The following is a 20,834-nucleotide window of genomic DNA, read 5'->3' on the forward strand; positions in this document are numbered from 1 at the left end:
TAGAGTGTATACAGTTGTTTCATTCTTGCTGTAGGTAATGCAACAACATGAAAAGTAACACTTACCTTACCTTAAATTGTTTCTATTACTTAAACACAGGGAAGGGAAGGCAGGGATGAGGTTTTAGAATGTTACCGGCCTTCAGCCTCTGCATAAGCAAAAAAAACACCATAAAAAAACTCTTCAGGGTTTCATCACCAAATTTATCATACCAAAGATGAAAAACAAGAGGGGAACATTCACCCTAATTGCCTAGAATAATAAACCTTTTTGTCATCTGGGCATGAGACACGATGACAAAAAAGCTGCAAACATCCCAGCTGGTAGCACTCTGAAGAAACCGCTTTGCTCCAGATTGAGAGACCCCTTCCCACATGCCAAGATTTTGAAGAAAGCTTGCCAACTCCTCCCCCATGTTCTAAAAGTCAGTTTTATGAGAAGCAGAATGATGGAAAGAGGAAAGATTTGCAAGTGGATGATACAAATAATGTGCTTAGGAGTCCAGGAACAACCTTCAGACTGGACTTGCTATACTTCTGCTCAAGCACTGTTTGAGTAACAGTGTCAGCACAGGAGGAAAGAACATGACATAGTCCAACACCTCCTGATATTACTGCACATCATTGTAATCAGAGAAATAGCTCTATGTCTGCCTGAAGTATTAGCAGTGACATTATGTATAGAGTTCAGCTGACCTTATCCTTTCATGATAAAAAAAGTTGTGATGAGGAAACACTGCTTCATTAATATGACAAATTAGGTGAAGAAGTGGACACATGACAAAGCCTAATTATGGAGCAGAAATAATGGGTTATTGCCTCATTTCTGTCAGTCCTGAATTGTTACACAAGTTCAGGCAAGAGAAAAAAAGACAGAAGGAAGAGACACTATACAGACCCTTCACAATCAGCTCATCTCAACAGAATAATGTGGATCTCTTAGGGTTTGGACATATCTTGGCAGAGTTGCCAAGGATATCCCTCTCCCTCCTCCCCATGCATGGAAGCTGAACCAGTTTTATTTCATCCACTGAGACATTGTGGCTGGAAGAGTCATGTTAACGCAAAAGATCCGTGTTTCTTGTTAGTGTTTAAATGCCAAGCAGTTCAACAGCTGAATCATAAGCAGTTCAGCCAGGCACGGGATAGAATTAACTTCAGCTGGCCAAGATGGGTACAGCAGAGCTCTTAAGGAGGCAAGACTTGACAGGCTCAGCAGTAAAGAAGCCTCTGCAAAGCTAATCCTGTCCTAAGATCCTCCCTTTCTTCTTAGCTTATCACAATCTATTTAAGTGAGAAGAAATCAAATTCTTAAAGAATCTGTTTGATGCTTGTCAAGGAGTAGCAGTTTAACTTAGAGAGTAGCTGTAAAATATCATCCAAATAATAAAAAAACCCTGGAAAAGTCAGGACAAAAAGTAATTCTTACATTGTTAAGATTAAATTTAAATTCCAAAGGTATTCCTCTACTTTTTAGACTGGGAGGCATGAGATAAAACATATACTCTCTGAGAGGACAAGATGTACAATTGAATATAAATAAAAAACTCCTGTTGATGCTCTCTCTACTTCCTCCCTTCCCTTCCAAGATGCTCACAGGGTGCTTTCATCTTAACTATTTCCTGATTAGAGAACTTGTGATCCCTTAGGCCAGGCTGGATGTTCTCCTTTAAATGAGTCACCAACACTCTGAGAAAACAATAAGTGGACAGTCACTTTCTGAGATACTGAGATGACTTTCAGTGCAGTCTGTACAAGTGAAAGAAGCACATACAAGTGTGTAAGTAGGTATTTAAAATTAGATGGTTATTTCTGAATATTTTTCATCCCTGCCTTTGCTGAGAGCTGTGGTTTTACAAAAAGTTAAAGCTAACCCAGGCTGCTGCTGAGAGGGACTGATGTCATCCCTGATTTCTTATTTCCATGCCTTCCTTTGGGCCAAGATTAGCATTTCTGGGCCATGGGTGAGCCAGAGGAGGGCATGGAGCCAGCTCACCACGTGCCAGTGAGAGCTTCTGTTGGTGTCTCTGCAGGGCAAGAGCAAGGAAGGGAGGATGAGCTGGATCGTATCTTGTAGTAGCAGCCTACATTTAGATTAAAAGTCACTGTGAAACAGCAGTCTCTGGTGCAGATGCCCCACAATGGTTAACATTGGAAGGGACCTCTGCACACGGTCCAGTCTTACACCTGTGTGTGTATAAAGATGTTCATACATATGTATTTCCACACAGCTATACATGTACATACATGACTATCCTCATGTTGCTGCGGGTGGAAGCACGACAGTTATCAGGAGACATGTGGTGGGAGAAAACATCTCCATCTCCTGGGTCAGGCACTCAGGGTATGGCAGGAAGGCTGCAGCTCACCCCCAGTTCCTCAGAGAACAGCCCCTACTCCTGTGGGCTTTTTATCTGAAGGACTCAGTAGCTATGTGGGAGCCAACACAAGGCTGTTTTTATTATGCAGTATGCTCAGCTTCTTGGAGGATGCATGATTCGGACAGAGAGATTTGGGGCTGCATAGAACATATTGTAATAAAACACCTGAAGGAAAAAATGATAATTATTAAAAACACATGCAAAATACTTCTGCGTATTACAATGTGAAACACACTCAGATGCTCTAACCTGCTGGAATTACCAGAGGCAATTTCACCAACAGCCTAAATGTTATAATTATTTTCAAATGAAAGCAAAAGCTGCAAGTAGGCTCACCTTTAGCTTTCTCCTCCCTGAGGCAGTGCATTCCTGGCAGGGGTGTTATCCTGCATGTCTGTGGAAAGCATTATCTTCCCTGATAACAATGGAGCACTGTGCTTTTAAAGACTACAAGGCAACCATGCAAAGAGTGGGAAAGTTCATTGGGAATAATTCTGTGAGAATTAAACTGTCCTGTAGTCTTCCATGTTTTACATTAGGGACATTGTTTATTTTGCCTTCTGAAATTTGGTTTAAGGTCAAGAAATACAACATCAGTAGAGACTATATTTTTTTACATAAATAATGAACCAGTGGGCTATCATAACTACCCTTTGTTTTTTATATTTTTTGATTTGTGCTCCTACCTGATAATTAAATAGAAGAGAGTGCAACTGGATAAGCAAAAGTTGTAACAGAAGAATGCACACAGTTATCCACATCTCACATTTCAAGGGGACTTATTTAATTTTTTGATGTATTTTAACCCCCAGGACATTGTTCTCCAGGTGAAATTGAATACATTACAGTTCCTATTACAGTTTCTTTTCCTAGAAATAAGATTCAAGCATATGATTCAACCCTTACAGAAGCAGGCTACATATATACCCTTACACCATAAGATGAATTTAATAAAGCTGTTTATTGGAAAAATCGTTGACAAGGATTTTGATTTGTGCTGACATGCGACAAGCAAGAGGAGAGACCAATCTTAAAAATACCTTCTGGCAAGGTTTTTAAATCCACAAGCACCAAGGCAAATGAAAGCATTAAATGAAAAAAAAACCCAAACCAAAACAAAACCAAAACCCCACCATCACCAAAAAAAAAAAAAAAAAACAAACCCAAAACAATAAACCCAAAGACTCAAAGAGAAAGAACCCGTATCCTTTAAGGATGGAGTATGGAAGGGCAGAAAGTTTTGTTGTTTCCAGTATACGAGAAAAATGGAAACTCATCTGGAGTGATAGGAAGAAATCTCTCCTGGAGGCTTTTCGAATTCCCCTGCAATCGGTTACACATATTGTATTTCTAGCTGCTTATCTATGGGTGTTGCAGTATAAATGCATGCAGCAGTGTCAATACAAGAGGCTACACACACAAGTGCATTCATATTGAAGACCTGCTGTCCGTAACACTGTTTAAGTACCTGTGTCTTTTCTACCCCACAATTCACGCTCAGATAAACCAATTCAGCAGCTGGAAGCACTACTTAGTTTACCTAGTGCTTCTGTTTCTGTATCAAAATCCAACAGCTCAGGAAAAGCTGAAAATCCTCACCAGGACTCAGTAAAATTGGGCAAGCTTCCCTAAATTAAGCAGAGAATATCAGGTCCACTGCAAAGTCCCAGGGGTGTATGTCACCCAGGACTCCCAGCACCAGGGATGAGGCAATACAGGCAGACATAGATTTGAGTGTCCTTTCACAGCATGGCTTCTCTCAGACATCCTCCACTGACCCAAGAAGAACACCTGGCGTAGTGAGATAGATAAATACAAGCACATTCTGTAGAATATCAGAATAGCAACAAAAGGGCTAGGAGTGATGGGCACCAGCTAGTCATCTTTAAAGAGGCTGGGGCCAATTCTCCCCAGATATATTTGTGGTCAGCAAATGAGGTTTCTTGAATTAAAAATTTTAGAAGTTTGCACCATTTTGCAACTGAGAGTCTCTCCCAATGTAGGCTTGTTGAATAGGAGGAGGTTTTATTCCAGAACTACACCTCCAGTGCATTTTACCTCCCTACTTCGCAGGGGAGAAGACTAGTTACAAATTAGTTTTAAGTCAAGAAATGCTATCCAATGTTGTACTTATTAATATCCTTGCGAAGTGAAGAGGTATAAGCACCTATGTGCTATATGGTTGCAAGTACAAATCAATTTCTTCTAAATCAAGGTCAAGAGTGACAGGGAGGCATCTCCAGAGGGTTGTTCCTTGCACTTAAAATCCTTAATACCTGCCCAGTCCTTTACATTTTGTCACATTTAAGGTCTTTATCTATCAGAAAGATCAGCCGTTCTCTGGACAGAAAGATAAGGAGAGCTGTGTAAATATATCTACAGCAGATGTCTTCCTACCAACACCTGCAGCACCTTGTGGTATTTTGCTGGGGATCTCAGATACAGTTTTGAGGAAAGCACAGAAATATTTACCAAGGCCTAATGCTCTCATTTAGCTCTATCTTGCCTTTCTGGTTAATACAGAAAGTTAACAAAAACTCCAGCTGCTCAGTGTATCACAAGCCCTTGTAAAGAACACATAAATGGACACATGCCTAAATTAAACAGCAACCACGTGGTGGTCTGCACTGAGTGCATGTGATGTGTTTATGAACAACACTTTCTAAAGTACACTGTACCTCTTCAACTTTTAATAATATTTAACTTACCTCATTCTTTCAACAAAAACTATTTAGGTAAAACAATACACTAATAATCATCATGTTCCAAACACTAATGAATCTTTCTGGGAGGTCACCTGCTATACAAGCAACATGTAGCCACAGAGCAATTATACAGCCTGCAGCAGTGGTAAAGAACTACATTCCTTACAAAAATAGCTTAAGCTATTATTAAGTCTTTGAACTATTTTTAAGACTTAAACAGCAACAAGAAGTCAGACAAAGGCTGATACCAGTAAACAATAAAAACAGACAAAGAAATAGTGAACATGGGTGCACTGTCTTCCTTCGGGGTGAATGAAGGAGTTTCACAAGGTTCTTTTTCTTTTCTTTTCTTTTTCTTTTTCTACTGGATTCAATGCAAACACACGTGTGACCAACTTTGCTTGATTGCATCTCATGGGTAAACTCATTTTTATAGGTGTTCATTTCCCACTGGAGTCATTTGAGTGCTGTTGTATTTAGAGTTTCCAGCCATCTCTATTAAATCTCTAGATTCTATGCAAATTATTGCTCTATTAAACTACCTCAGAATGATAAATATATAAATGCATTCAATATGTAATATGATATAGTATATAATAACAAAACAAAACAACTGAGTTTGATTAAAAAGCAGTCTTTAAGAGATCACCTTACAATACAATATTTCACATAGGATTTCAGCTGAAGACAGGCATATTTCTCAATTATCTGTATCTATACTTCCTGTCCAAATCTGAAGTGTACTTATAAAAGAATCAGGTTTTGGAAATAAATCCAAGCCACTGGTCCTCCCTGGTCTTCCTATCAAAATCCCAAATCCCTGATATTGCTCAAATTTAGGATTCGTCTTTAAATGTATCAGCAAATTATTGGTTAAATCCAGATACTTCAAATTCCCAGAAATTACAATTTCTAGTGTGCACCTTTTTAAAGGACACATGCAAAAAATTTTTCCCAAATTCTATCTGTAGTTTCCCATGTGATGGTTTCCAAGTCACTACACAATCAGTTTCTTTTTCAGCTTTCCTGTCTTCAGAACATATAGTTTTGTATTTTGATGGGACTTTTTTTGTTGTTTTTAAATTTTAAACAGTGGCAATAAAACTAATTATTTTTTTTTATTGAAAATTAAGAACCTCAGTTACCCAAATGCAAGACATCTTAATTAGTTAGGCGCTGAGAGCAGCAGCCTAAGAAAAAATCTCACAGCTGAATGAACTCACATTTGGTATGCAAATAATTTTATATGAGACCAATATAGCAAACTACTCATAAATCACAAAACTAAAATTATACAGCAATGCCCAGAAGTACACCACCAAGAATTTTATATCATAAACCTCATTTACTGAGAATCTGTCTCTGTCATCCTTCCTGCATTTCCAGTCTCTTTCCAAAGACATTTTCACTGAATACCATAAACCATAAAGCCCTGAAATAGCCATGCAAAGATGTTGTGACAGACCTTTTTGTAAGCACTGAGTAAACCCAAAGTAGGAGTACACTTATATATGCAAATGCAAAGAATGATCATCTTGTTTTAAGCCTCCTGAATAAATTCCTTTAATTCAGAAGAATTACTCATTTTATGGGGTTGAAAGCTGAGGCAGGCCATTTGAGCTTTAGCAGTGACATTGCTCTGACTAAATGGCAGCACTCACAATGCACTCATCTGTATCTCAGCTAGTTGCCCAAGGCTCAATGCACAGTCAATGGAGAAATTTAGGCTTCCTAAAATAGATGTCTAGAACAGATCAGATTAATTACATCCTAGAGAAGCCAATTTGTATCCCCTGATTGTACAGAAGGTCTGCCGGGAAGGAGCTCAGCTGTAGACCTGCTCTCCCATGGGTGGCTCAAGTCGGGCAGAATGAATCTCACTCTTAAGTGCCTATCAGCTTTCACATGCCTTTCATTTGGAAATCTGATCCCATGTTTAGTAAAATGAAAGTGAAAAAGAGCTTTCTCGTTATGGTAAGATATTTAAATATAGTTAGAAAGTTGTTTAGTGACATGTTATATTCACATATATTTAATTGTGCTATTATTATTTATCATTTTCATGTCATCTTTTAACTGCGCTTAACCAGTTTTGTTGAGAACAAAAGTAAGAGAAATATCTAGATTTGCATTTTCTGAAGAACTTATTAACTGGCACCACAGAGAGCCACAGTAGAGATCCCATGGAGCCTCCTGAGTTTCAGATTCCCTCAGCATTCACATGAAGCTGCTGCTACAAGCACCAGGCACAGGCAGGACTTGTGAACATATGATGACACAGTTTCATATTCCCGTTTTTTCAACAGATGGTCTGAGTGCTTTCCTTAGTACCTTGCAAGTACCAATAGTTGAGTCCTATTTTAGATGTGAATAGATTAAAACAAACTGTTTACCCTCAGTTAAGAAGCACATTTCCAAATGCTAATCTTCAAAATTGGTAAATGTAACATAACTTCATAAAAATACATTCTCATTTCACTTTAACTTTGGCTTCCTTCTGTCACAGACTCACCACGGTCTTTATCTCCATGCCTTAAAACTGGCGTGAAAAACGTAACAGATGTGATGGATAAATGAAAGATTTCATTCTACTGTCCTAAGAAAAGGGAGGAGGGAAAGAAAGCGCTTTTGGCTGGTAGCTGACACCCATCTATCAAGAACAGTGAACGTGACAGGCCACCACAGACAGAATTAAATGGTTTTAACAAACAGCACGCTTGTTCCCTCAAGTCCCACACATAAGCAGGGCTTGCACTGCACTCAGTACCTTTGCTTTTCCTAACCTACCAACACCAGTTCAGCCATGGCAATTTAGTTACAGCCCCAGAGTACACTGAATAATGCAGTTAAATATCCCATTACTACCCCTCTGGATCTCACTACTGCTCTTCTGCACCTGATTTAGATAAGCACCAATGCACTTACTTCACAAATCTTATTACAATTTGCAATCATTCTTATCTTTAATCAATGTCCAAGTTTGTTGCCTTCTGCTTCGCTTTGCCTTTGGCTGCACGTCAGGTTGTATTGTCTCTGAAGGACAGTGATTGAAAGTAATCTGAAATGAAATCCCCTACAGAATTTCTATCCATGGTCTTCTGATAAGAAAGCAGACCCAAACAAGTTCCCATCAGCAAGATTCTGTATTGAAGGACTGAAAATCTCCATGATGGAGCACCTTGGTCTCATTTCTTACAATGGAGACACTTGCTCACCATTTGTCTTCTAAAGCAATTTGTCAGGACAGTGACCCTATCCTAAACTCATCACACATGAAAATTAACAACAGACATGGATACTCAATCAAATACAGAGTAAGCCAAGGCTAAAAAAAAAAAAGGAGTGGCAAAAAGTCATACATAGAGGATAGGGTACCATTCAGATGTGAATGGATGCCAAATCCAAAAGACCTCCAGTGGGGGGCAGAAGGTTAAGGACAAGCATAAGCATAAACAATAACTAATATTGTTGTTTTGGGATAGGATATTTACAAGTGAAGTGTACAATAAACCAGTTTAATGTTTTTCAAGTCCAGCAGATATATTGTCATCTTTGGACTTTCAGCTAGATTGAGGTCATCCTATGTTGCTGAGTGCCCTATATGAGCAGATGCTGACAGATGATCATTTGGAAAAGCAGGTATCAGTCACAATGAGTACACCACTCGAAATTTTCCCTTCAGAAGGTACTATTTGTAATCTGGAAACTGACAGCAATCCAACCTAGCAAGTAAAAATCCTACAATAACTACACAGCAAAAGAGTGATGACCCATTATTTATCCAGAATACACAGTTCTTGCTTTGAGAGATTCTGAAAATGGATGCATGTATGAGAAATGGAGAAAAAAAAAAAAACCTCAGGGAAGAAAAAGAAGCTACAGTAATAGGAAACTACCCAAATTAATCCACTTGCTAGTCTTAATGCATATTTTACAGTTGTTTTGCTAGCTTAATAATCTATTTCTTAGCCCTCATACTTCAAGCAGATGGGATGCAGCCCTCTGATCCTTAAATTAAAAACCATGCAACTTTATGATGACAAAATCTTTAATCATCCAGGACACAAAGTCTACCACTATCAGAATTTGAATTCAGTGACGTAATTCCACAGTGTGATCAGATAAAGAAAGGAAAATAATGGGATTTTCAAAAGCCCAGATTCTAGTAATCTTTTTTACTAGTAACAAGCTGGCAGACAAGCAGAATGTAAAACAAGACAACAGCAGCAGACAATGAAAATTCTCAATTCTCTCCACTCAAAGGGCTCTCTGCTGGTGCTCAGTGATTTCCCAGCAGTCCTATTATTAGGGTCCCAAGTCCCTGATCTTTCTGGTATTAGTCAATGACAAAAATTCACTTGCTGACAGGCAGAGAAAGAGTTATTGTAGGCAAGAATGCTATTTCTTAAGCACAGGAAGGAAGAGGCATCACCTGGTTATAATGCCAAATTAAAAACTGAATAAAATTATTTAATTCTGTATTTGGTTTACTACAGTATAAATAATAATTCCATAAGAAAATGCACTTTACATGCGAAATCAGCAACCAATAAACATTTCTTTTTCCAGGTGGCTTTTATTAATTCTGTTCCTTACAGTTTGAAATGGCATTTTCCCCTCCTGCTTTGGACAGCTTCCACTTGTGTATGTGAAGTTTTCTCCTTACAAAAATCTCACCTGGAAGAAATTCTCACTTTAATAAAGAAACAACAGCAAAAGGAATTAAATATTTTCCTAGGCTTAGTTCAGATGGTCCAAAAACTACCATTTTGGAGAATTATGCCACTAATAATGATTTCTCCAATCCAAGCAAAATACTTCTTGCCATGCCCTTTGTCTGCTTTCATGGAGTTACACCCTGGCAACTCTCATCACAATGTACAGTTGCTCCATATTACTTTTATATTACTGAACTATACAAAAATGTTCTTTACTACTGATTGTAACAAAACAACCCTGTGAAGTACTATGGTACACACAGAGCCATGCCTCACCCCTCCTAGAGCTGGTAAGAGCCTTCTGGAATTATACACATACTTTTTGTTGCGTCATTGCACTGGGTACAGCTGAAATGAATAGGAAAAGGATTATTTTGGCACGAAGTGAACTGATCCAGGATGGTCAGCTCTTACAGCTGACCCTGGTGAAGGCAATCAAAGAAAAGTGCACGTACATGTGGAGGGTCTCAGCACGTCCCTCATCAGTGAGAAAACCTGCACAGGGAGAAGGGCACAGTCTGTAATTTCAATAGCAAATAGTAGAGCACTGAGTGGCAGCACTCATGTATGGAGGGCAGGGCTGTAAAACAGCAGGTGAGGTGTTTGCTCCAGACTGCTTGGCACAAGGGGCAGGTGAGGTAATCCCTGCAAACCGCAGTTCAAACGTGCTGCGGCAAAAGGTCTTTGGGATGCAACACCTGGCATTACATCAAAAAGGTTTCCAGGTGAAGCAGATAAAAGCTTGTTTATCCCAGAGTTTAGGAGTGTTCCTAAACTCACTAGCATTGCAGGAGTTAAGATGAAACTTTAAAAAGCAGGGGTGGCAACATGAATAAATGCAAAAGATGCTAAAGGCTTCTTACATGCTTCTCTCCCTTCTTTGCACTTCATTAAAGAGAAGATTGTGGGTTTGTACTGAAATCTCAGGAGTGCTGAGGCACTAGCAGGGCTGATGAGAGGTGACCGGTGTACCAAAATCCTTAAAACTTTATTATGCATTTCTTTCAAGCATTCATGCAACCTGTCAGTTCCCTCCTTCCCTTTGCACCCTGAACATCTGCCACTTCCAGTTCCTACTGCTTGTTCCATTTCATGAAGTCATTTGATTTTTATGAGTTATTAACATATAAAGAGCTGCTCTAAGGTACCAAGTGCTTTATAAGTCGCTGCTGACAACTTGCTAGAAGGGCCATGCTACTTTTGCTCTCTATACATAGCTCAAACTATATCTTGATCAAGGGCACATTGCTGCTGTGTTGTGTCTGGGCACATTTGGTCCTGGCTCAGGATGGGCCATCCAGCTGATGCCTCCTGGCCACGAACTACTCCACAATCACACCTTGGAAAGCTGCATAGCTTCATTTCATGTATCTTTACTTTCACATTATTTACACGCAGCTCTTGCTCCGGGTTGTTCAGATCCTGTCTCCCAGAGGGAAGCACTTAGCAAGAAGCAGCCCTTCCCTACAGCAATGTGTAGGGAAAGGGCTGGACTCGTTCACAAACACGGCTTCCAAGCTACCTCCCTGAAGCAAAAGAAGAACTTAATCAGTGTAAATGCAAAGACTGAAACTACTTAAAGCACACTCAAACCAAACTAAGGTTTGATCCCTATTTAGTAGAGTACTTTTTCTTTATTTGGTTTTCTTTAAAGCTGGCAGAAAATCCTAGAACAGCTGGGTTTTTTGTAAGAGCTGGTATGTCAGGAAACCTAGCCCAAATTACCCCAAGTCTCAAAGATGGATTTCACCCTTTGCTCCCATAAAGTACAATAAACTTCAGGGCAATCTGAGTTTGCACTTATATCCTGGAGCCTGTAGATGTGCTGACCATAAACCAGACAGGAATCCCAAGTGCAAGAACAGCAGAGCTCATCCCATAATGCTTTAAAAGATGTTACTGTGGTAGGAAAAAAAAAATTGAAGGATTTAAAAAGGGTTGAAGAACTCCATAAACCCCCAAACATCATACCACTTCAAGACAACTTCTGCTTTCCTTGGAATCTAATCAGTATTTTAGTTGTTTCTTTGGGACAGTCAGTCATATGGGCCTTCTACACATACATCTGCTTGCCCTTGGGTTGTAGAGAGAGCTACTGTTTACAGACAAGCCTGCACTACAACTTATTTTTTTACACTCAGACCACTTTTAAAAGTTACATAGTTGAACTATAAGCAAGAGGACAGAAAAATGAGAGATCTGAAAAAAATGAGGTCAAAGGGGGGGATAGCTCTCAGCAAGATTTTCCACATATGCAAAATCCAGACTCAGTGTTCTGCAAACAACAATAAAGAGGAAGATCCAAAGGGATGTGAAGGAAATTGCAGTGTTCAGGGGCTGTGAGGCTCAGTCATTGCAGACAGACAGACAGGAACAGCAGTCAATGGGAGACTAATGGAAACTTGAGTCAGATTAAAATTAACTGTTGCATTTTTGGGGCTTGTTGAACACAGTTTGCTCCAGAATAGCTCTGGAATAACGCTCAGGATGTGGCTGTCACAAGCAGGAAGGTGTCTTGATGGCCACAAGCTGCAGGAGTAGAGGCTGGTGGATGCTGAGTTGCACTCAATCCAACTGTCCATGTCGCTGGCAAAAATGTTAAACAAGACTGGTCCCAAAACCAACCTCTGAGGAACAGTCCTCGTCATTCATTTACTTAAAGTTTAGTGCTTGCATAAACACTTTTCTGGGCACCAGGGAAAGAAGACCAAGAAGCTGAAAAAAGCAAACCAAGGACAGCAGAAAGTCCCAGAGAAGATGAAAAGTTCACAAGCCACAGGAACAGACAAATTTTCCCAGAGAGGGAACAACTTTTCCTTTCCCCAGAAAGCGTCCCCAGAGGACATTTGTTTTGTTTATCTGAGGGTTTTGGTGTGTGCTTTCAGCTGTCTGCATGTTTGGGGGTTTGTTTTCATTAATTTCTGAAGTGAGAGACTTTTAGATTTTTTGATTTGGGTTTGTTTTTTTAAGGTCTCCAACTATTTTTTTTTCCCCTTTTAAATGAAACCTTACTTGTTAAATATCCCCTTTTTCAGCAGAAACAGCTAACCTTGGAAATAGGATTGTTTTTGTAACCAGGTGGGGTCCCACCCATCTGCACTCAGCATTATTCATACTGGCCCTCATCCAGAATTTTCCCCAAGACTCTTCAGGGTGGATTTCATTCCTGTTAAGCTCAAAACAAAATGCTATGGCCTGACCTAGCCTCTTGTCTACTCTCAGCTCTCCTGGTTCTTCCTGAAGGACCCACCATGCACCCATCATTCCCTCTCTAAGGAGACTCACAGCTTTTCCTGGTCCTAATGACAAACATATGATGCAGACAGAGGGCTCAGGCGAGGAGAAGAGTTCTGTATATTCTCAGAAGACCTTCAGTTGGAATACTTTTTCCCCCTTCCAAGAATCAGATCTTTTCATTTTCCAAAGGGTATTCTTTTGATAATGCTATGTATTAACAGAGCTGAAAATCACTGAGCTTCTTAGCATCTTCAGGTATTTACTTTCTTCAGCCTGGTCTCTTACGAACAGTGACAAATCCAGTATTTCACTCTATTCCCTAGAATGGACTTCATTACACAAATAAATCCACTCTTCACAGGGGCAATTTCTTTCTGTTTGATCTATGCAGCAGCAGAACAGCATCAGAGTGGCCCCTCCACAGCTCAGCTCCCATCCACCACTGCCCTGGTGTCACTCGGCAGCCCTGCTCCTTAACTCATCCCTCTGCCTTTTTCATTATCTCTCCTGTTTTCAACTCCTGCCATTTTATTATTTCCTCATTACAGCCCACCTTGTTTTCAGGGCTGAAACCACATCTTTTTGTTTGGTCTGACTTGCAGCAGGCAGCCAAGTGGTTTGCTGCACCCTCATGAAGCAGGAGCCCTCACACAATGATGCAGGACTCAGCTCCTCAGACCAATTCCTGCTGGCAGCTTTCCCTCTCCTCCTCATCCTGCTGCTGCAATGGGACTGCTTATGGCTTTGGCCTCTTAAAAGGCCAAAGGTTGTTGACCAAACAACCTCTACCAAGTGTTTGCGCAGTCATGGTGCCTGGCTGCTGGAACCAGAAGAAGATGGACAACAGGCAGTGCAGTTTTGAGCAGGCTTCTTGTCGCTCAGGTTTGCTGGTCTGTGGGGCAGGGACTGAGCACTGCAACCACTGCCCTGCCTAGTGCCAGTGCGACAGATGGGACTATAAAACCTGTCAAACTCACACAGCACACACTGAGGGAAACCACAAAAATAATTATTTCCATAACCAGCTAGCCAGCTCACATGAAGTTTTTTTCCTGACAGAGTAGATAACCTTTTGCTAAATGTATTTCACATTTTATGCACACTTTCCTTGCACCTGCTATTGCTCATTTCATGTGGCATTTCAAACTTCCTTGCTCAGATCTTCTGCCAAGAATTGGCTGGTTAAAAACCACAGAAATTACAGATCATACCCTGCAGTTGGCCATCAATATTAGCAGTTTGAAGGTCAAGGCCTTAATTTTTTTCTTGAAAGTATGATGGTACATTTATTATTAGCAATTAGCCATTGTTCTTCTAAAACCTGTGTGACAAAGGCAGCTCTTACATATCACCTACACATATACACACTCTTTATTCATCTATCTATCTATCTATCTATCTATCTATCTATATCTCCATATTCATTTGTATCTATCATACATAGACACAAACATATCACCATGATGGCAGACAGAATTACACAGTAGCAATTCTCCCTGTCCCCATTGCTTCTTGCTCTCCCATCTACCTGTCAGCAAGGACTGTGCCTGCAAGGAAGCCAGGCACGAAGTGGCAAGCTGTCAAACTGTCACTGTACTGAGCCCAGGAAAGGAAAGCAAGAAAGTTTTATCTATTGTAGATGGCAAAAAAAGGAGAGCAAAGGAATTTGAAAATGGCAGTGAACTTGGTGTAACAATGAAAAATGTAAGAACACAAAATATTTTAAATTTTAGTAAAACTCCACAACCAGACCAAGGTCAATAGGGAAAACCAACCAACCAAACAGAAAACAAACCCACCACTTACAGGGTGTTAATAATGTTTTGCGTGCTGAAAAGGGAGATGTTGCAGCTGATCAGCTGATCTTAGCTGCTACAGTATGAACTTTCCTCTGGAAGAGATCTAGAGTAGCCTGCAAAGGCACACGTGTTCCCAGAAAAAAAACCCCAAAAAAACAGCAAACCACTTAATCTGAGAAAGCTATGTTATTTCATACAAGATTCAGAGCAATCTGAAAACACTAATTTATTCCCTAACATTTACTTGTATAGAAAACACCTGACTTATTCTAAATGCATAAATTCCTTAGCAAAAATAATGCTGAGGATTAGAATGGGACTGGAGAGCATCGCCTGAGAAAGGCTGAAGTTGCAAGGCTTGTGAATGAGTTGCCAGTGCCATTGAGATGTAGTGAAAGTCTCTTCCACTGCTTTACAATCATCATCTTTTATTAATCAGCCCAACAGCACACGGCAAAAATAGGAATCTGCCTACAAAGCTGGCACATATGGGAAAAGCTCACTCCTGGTTGTTTTATTTTAAACAAACCCTACAGTAGCTCCCATTGTTTGTTTGTTTTTCCCCCCAGACTAGACAGCATGTGGCTTATGAGCCACACTGATAGATGTGATAAAGCTCCTGCCAGATCTGATTGATGACGGCACTAGGAAGTGCTGTGAAGGTCACAGTGTAATTCTCTCTTTGCAGCTGCTCCTGGCAAAAAATGGTACAGGAAAATAAAATCTGGATCTGCTAATTGCTAATAACAGAGAAATTCTATCCTTACCTTGCCTTCTCCTCTCTTCCAATTTCCAACAGGAATGCCATAAGCATGTGTAACTGATGAAAGACCAGATAAGTTTCAAAGAGATACTCCAACATCCTTTAATGGACAAAAAAAAAAAATCCATCCACAGCAACTGGTCAAATATTGAGCCTTCATACTTTGAAGACAGCACAGAGTAGTTTAGCCTGAAAGCTGCATATGAAAGAGCTTTTACTATTTGCTCTTCTGTAAAACTGAGATAACATACCACTGCATATTCCCTGTGAAGGAGTGCTATCTCTGATAATGCGAACACATGAACTAAGCTCCTTTCCCAGTCTATTCATTTTAAATGAACAAGGCAAGCATGCTTACTAGAAGTGGCTACTAGCAAGCCAGAGCATCAGTCAGTTAAGTAGGACACCAAAATCCTCTTTTCCATAAATGTTGAAATGTGATGAGGACACTGATAAGAGACTTTGGGGAATTCACAAACATGATATAATGACAGTCCCCTAATGAATAATATATATTCAGTGCAACTCATAGCAATTACCTCACATACACAGTGCTATATTTCTTGGGGGTAAGATGTTGTTATCTTTGAGACATCAGCTACATTACAGATTAAATTTGAAACCACTTGTGTACTCTTTTCTGGCACTCACTATTAATGGATGGAAATATTTTTATTCAGCATTTTGTACTCATAAAGATTTTGGCACAATAAGGCCATTACCAACATCTGTCTTAGAGAAAGATAGCCTTTATCACTCAGCTCAAAACTACATAATGGCAGAGAGATGTTGGCAGCAGAAATCCCCCAGATAGTCAAAAAATCCCACCACTATGTCACCATAAAAGGAATAATACACTGATTTTTTTTCCCCTTTTTTCAGTTTAGGAAAGAGATTTAGAGAAGACAGGCCTATCAATTTGGTCCTTTTATGGCCAAACATACACCGTCAATTTTAAAAATACCAATACATGTATAGAGCAGTAACTATACAAGATCCAACTGATAAAAAAATCCTCTTAGGAGTTTCTTTCCTACATTTCTTGATGAACACTGGCAAAATATACAACAGATATTGATTCATCCTTTTCACAGCCTCCTGTATTCTCCAGAGGACACTCTAAGAGAGGTAACCACCATCAGCTCATTTGGACATTGCTGTGTTAAGGGCGCTCAGCACCTTTAGCAGTCAAACCTTGCTTTAGTCATGACTAAACCTAAGTCATGACTGACTTCTTGCTAAGGTGGCAAAGGGGTAACTGATGGCAGTTCTGCCATTCAGGTTTTAATTTCTTGCCATATCTCTGGAAAATAGAGATTATGTCCCAAAAGACTGTTACCTGTAAAGAGATATCCCCTGCTGCACAAACCCAAGTTATGTTCCTGCAATACTATTCATTAGCATTACTCACATCAGCACGTCTTTCATGACCCAGAGAGTCAGGAGTTAACCTCTGATCATAGAGTATCATAGAATGGTTTGGGTTGGGAGGGACCTTAAAGATCATCTAGTAGAGTAAGAGCAATTTATTCCACACATAGTGTTTTAGAGCACATACACTATAAATGGCAGATCTTCATGCGTGCATGGGTGGGCTGGTGCAGGGAGACTGTCATGCTGGTGTAACCCCAGCACTCTCAGCTCAGGGTCACCCCTGTGCCACTGCAGCTACGTGTTTTCCTACCTGCTCATACCGTGTTGACAGACTGTTCTCAGTATTGCTTCATGCAGACACTCCCCAAAAAGACATCTGGTATGGTCTTGAAAACTTAAATTGCTCTAAAGTCAGCTTAGGATGCTTCATAGTAGGAAAACTAATTCCTCCTAGACAACCTTTATAGATGTAGGGGTACATTCCAGACCTGGCTTTTCCAGTTCTTTACTAAAAGCTCAGAGTTCACAGTACCTGCAGTCCTCTGGTTGACTTCCACATTTCTATTACTCTTGTTGGGTTTGACTGCTAAGAGTTCAACTGTGAGCCTGAGGGCACTTTACATTAGAAGTATATTAATCTGGGATAATACCTACTGAGTAACACACTCACCTGCCCAGCCCAGACAGACAGTTTTTGTATCAGATGAAACACTATTTGTCAATGAACTGATGAATCAGGGAAGTCAGAACCATACCAGTAGCTAGGTGTCATTCACATCTAAAACCAGTTGAACTGCATAGCTGGAAGGGATGCATAAATTTTTTGAAAAATTGCCACAGTAGGCTTTACTGTGACTAACCCATAATAGCATAGAGTGGACTAAACTGTTCGGGAGTTTGGAGGTGCAAGTCCTCACATCCCACCCTTCCACTTCAGCAGGAGATCTCTTGCAAATGAATATAAAGTACATCCCTTCCTCCTCCTCGACCCTCCTCACAAAACAAAGAGCACAGCTTTGAACAAAGCAGTTAGCCAGGCAGGCTCCTGGATACCACACTCCCACTGACTGACCTATCAGACACAAAACTTTGGAAAATGGATGGAAATTAAATCGGTCCACTCCAGATTGCATCAACCAGCCCAGAACTGCTGGCTCTTTGTCCTGAGGCAATGTCACAAGGGAGACGGAAGCAAGCAGCAGGGCAAGACAATTCCTGATCTTACAGCAAGTTGTTTTGCACCACTGAAAGGAATAGCACAATTAGCCATATGTGAACCAAATACAGCCTGTCCCCATTGAGACTTCAATATTTGATTTTGGGCTTTATGTCTCAGACAGTACCTCTTCAACTCTGAGCTTTAGGAGAGGAAAAGAAAAACCTCTTTCATTAATATTGTACGATTTTAAAATAGTGTGAGTGGTTGATCTATCGAAGTGCTACATTTTACCCCCTCCTTGTTAGCACTGTTTTGATACTGCAATTTCAACCCCACAGACCTTCCAAATCCATTCATCTAAAAATCTACCCAAGACCCAGGAACACAACACAACACTTTGACTTTTGCTGACAAATTTCCTAGGAAACACCGAACAGTACCACATGTCACCAAAGGCAGTGAGTATCTGGTCATTGTTCTGTTTGCAGGCTTGTCACTGCAATCACTGGCTGACACACAAAGAAAACTGTAGATGCTTCTTTTTCTAATTCATTTCAAATTCATCTTAAACCCATCTAGTGCCCTATAGCCCCAGAAAGACAGGATGCTCTCCCTCTGCCTCTAACGTAGCATTTGCTCTTCTTCCACACCAGTTCCAAAAGGAAAAATGGTTTGTTTAAAACAAGAAAGTAATTGTGCAGTTCTTCCCATGGAAACCACCAGGAGGCATAAGGGATGACGGAAGAGCACCAAGTGCCCATACAGGACAGCACTGATGGACAGATCCATCTGACTGCCAAGCTGTTCCCTTGTGCCCCTGCACTGACCATTCTCAGAAAGGCAGACAAAAAAAGCTTCATAAGACTGTTATTTTCATGAATGAAAAGGGTGGCCCTATGACACTTGGAGCAAAGAGTGGCAGAGCACCTGCAAGGGTGAGACACTAGTTATGGAATAATCATTAATTGTTATGGATACCTCTGAGAACTGAACCAAGATGTGTTGTGACATTTTTTCCCCATGGAACAAAACAAAGAACTGCACAAAGAACAGCAGAATCTGTCATCTTAGGAAGACCTGGACTGAAGTATATTATTTAATTGTATCTCTCTGGCTTTGAGATTTATCATTTCATAGTTGGATCTCAGCCGTAAAGTTCAGGCATATGATAAACAGAACAGGCACACCAAGTGTTTGCATCAAACTGATCATATAGGATACAGAGGGGAGATGAGCTAAATACTTCTCTGTTCCTGAAATGTGCCTTGTCTTGCCTTACAGAGTGTGCATTTACTCATTTGCACTGTCCTTTAGGGCAGGTGAATGCCTGGGTTGCCGAGGGATGCTTGCCTGAATCCACTCACCTCCTGCCACTCCAGAGCTTTCAGGTTATAAAGCTTATGGCCATTTATCTGGCTCTTTTGCCGCCCATTATTTTTCTACCGCCTAAATCTTTGGCAAGTTTCCTCTAACCCCCCCCACACAAGACACATACCGCGCGCAGAAAGGACAAACTTGAGTTTCCAAAAAACCTCTCAGTGGAACAAATCGAACCACGTCGCTGTGACCTGTCCCCCCCAGCCTCCAATGGCAGGCTGCTCCTCAGCTCGAACCTCCGTTCAACAGGAAATCAAGGAGGGGGTCGGCCCGGGAAGCCAACGGGATGGATCTGGAAAGATGGTTCTGTTCGCCTTTGCCCTGACTGACTCCGGGACTGTAACATGATGCAATCACTCGGCTATGATGACACAGGATCAAATAGCCAAGCCTGTATGGAGACCACCTCTGCCCACCCCAAAAGGGAGAAAATAAGGAAGCTCGCCGCCGTACAAAGCAGCAGCGCGGCCGCCTGGCCGGTGCCTTTCCCGGGAAGGGATGCGAATTTCGGGATGGCGGACAGAGGGCTTCGTTCCGGAGGATCTCGGCCGGGTTTCTGCTCTTTCAAAGCCCGGGCAGGGGCCGCCCCGCGCTCGCTGCCGGGGAAGCCGCCGCCGCCCGATAACCGGGCTCCCTCCCAGCTTTTTCCATGTGCTGCTCCCGGCCAAGAAAACGAGTGAGACTTTATTAATTTTTTTTTTTTTTTTAATTTTTATGTCCTTTTTTTTTTTTTTTTCCCCCCAGTAGGCTCACAGCTTTCCTAGCACGGGGCTGCCCGGAGCAGCAGAGGAGCAGAGGCTGAAAAAGCCCATTTCTGAATCCAGCCCTTCCCCTCCCTCTTTTTCTCTCCTGTGCTCCCTCTCCGCCCGCGGAGCTCGGCAGGGATGCTGCCCGGGGCGGGCGGCGAGCGAGCGGGGCCGGAGCCCTCCTACCTTTGCGGCCGTCCTGCGGCGGCTGCCGGCACAAAGCGGCCGAGCGCGGCTCCTCCCGCGGCTCCTCCCGCAGCCCCGCTCTGCCGCGGAGCGCAGCCAGCGCCGCGCCGGGAAGGGACAGCGGGGAGGGGACAGCGGGGAGGGGACAGCGGGGAGGGGACAGCGGGGCGGGAGCAGCGGGGCGGGAGCAGCGCCCGCTCCCACCGCCCCCGGGCCCGGGCCCGCCCCGCGGGGAGGGGACAGCGTCGGGGCGGAGCCAGCGGAACAAAGGCCGGGGGCCCCCGCAGCACCCCCTGGGTGCAGGGCAGGATGGGGCGGGTGTGCGCAGCAGCTCCGGGGCAGGGGCGGGTGAGCTGAAGTGCTCCTTGCGAGGCAGATGCTGGCAGATCA

General features: G+C 41.7%; 1 protein-coding gene across 5 annotated transcripts in view; it reads right to left on the reverse strand.

The window, feature by feature from the left end:
• AFAP1 (actin filament associated protein 1) overlaps nt 1-20,590 on the reverse strand; it is a 114,849-nt gene extending 94,259 nt beyond the window's left edge. For 2 of the 5 annotated variants that reach the window (XM_039550923.1, XM_039550921.1), the window contains exon 1: nt 20,445-20,590. The gene's annotated coding sequence lies outside the window, so the exon portion shown is untranslated. The remainder of the gene's footprint in view (nt 1-20,444) is intronic. The other 3 variants (XM_039550926.1, XM_039550924.1, XM_039550922.1) reach the window with 2 other exon arrangements.
• Nucleotides 20,591-20,834: the final 244 nt, after the last annotated feature.

Source organism: Corvus cornix, chromosome 4, assembly GCF_000738735.6.
Source record: "Corvus cornix cornix isolate S_Up_H32 chromosome 4, ASM73873v5, whole genome shotgun sequence".
Lineage (NCBI taxonomy): Eukaryota > Metazoa > Chordata > Aves > Passeriformes > Corvidae > Corvus > Corvus cornix.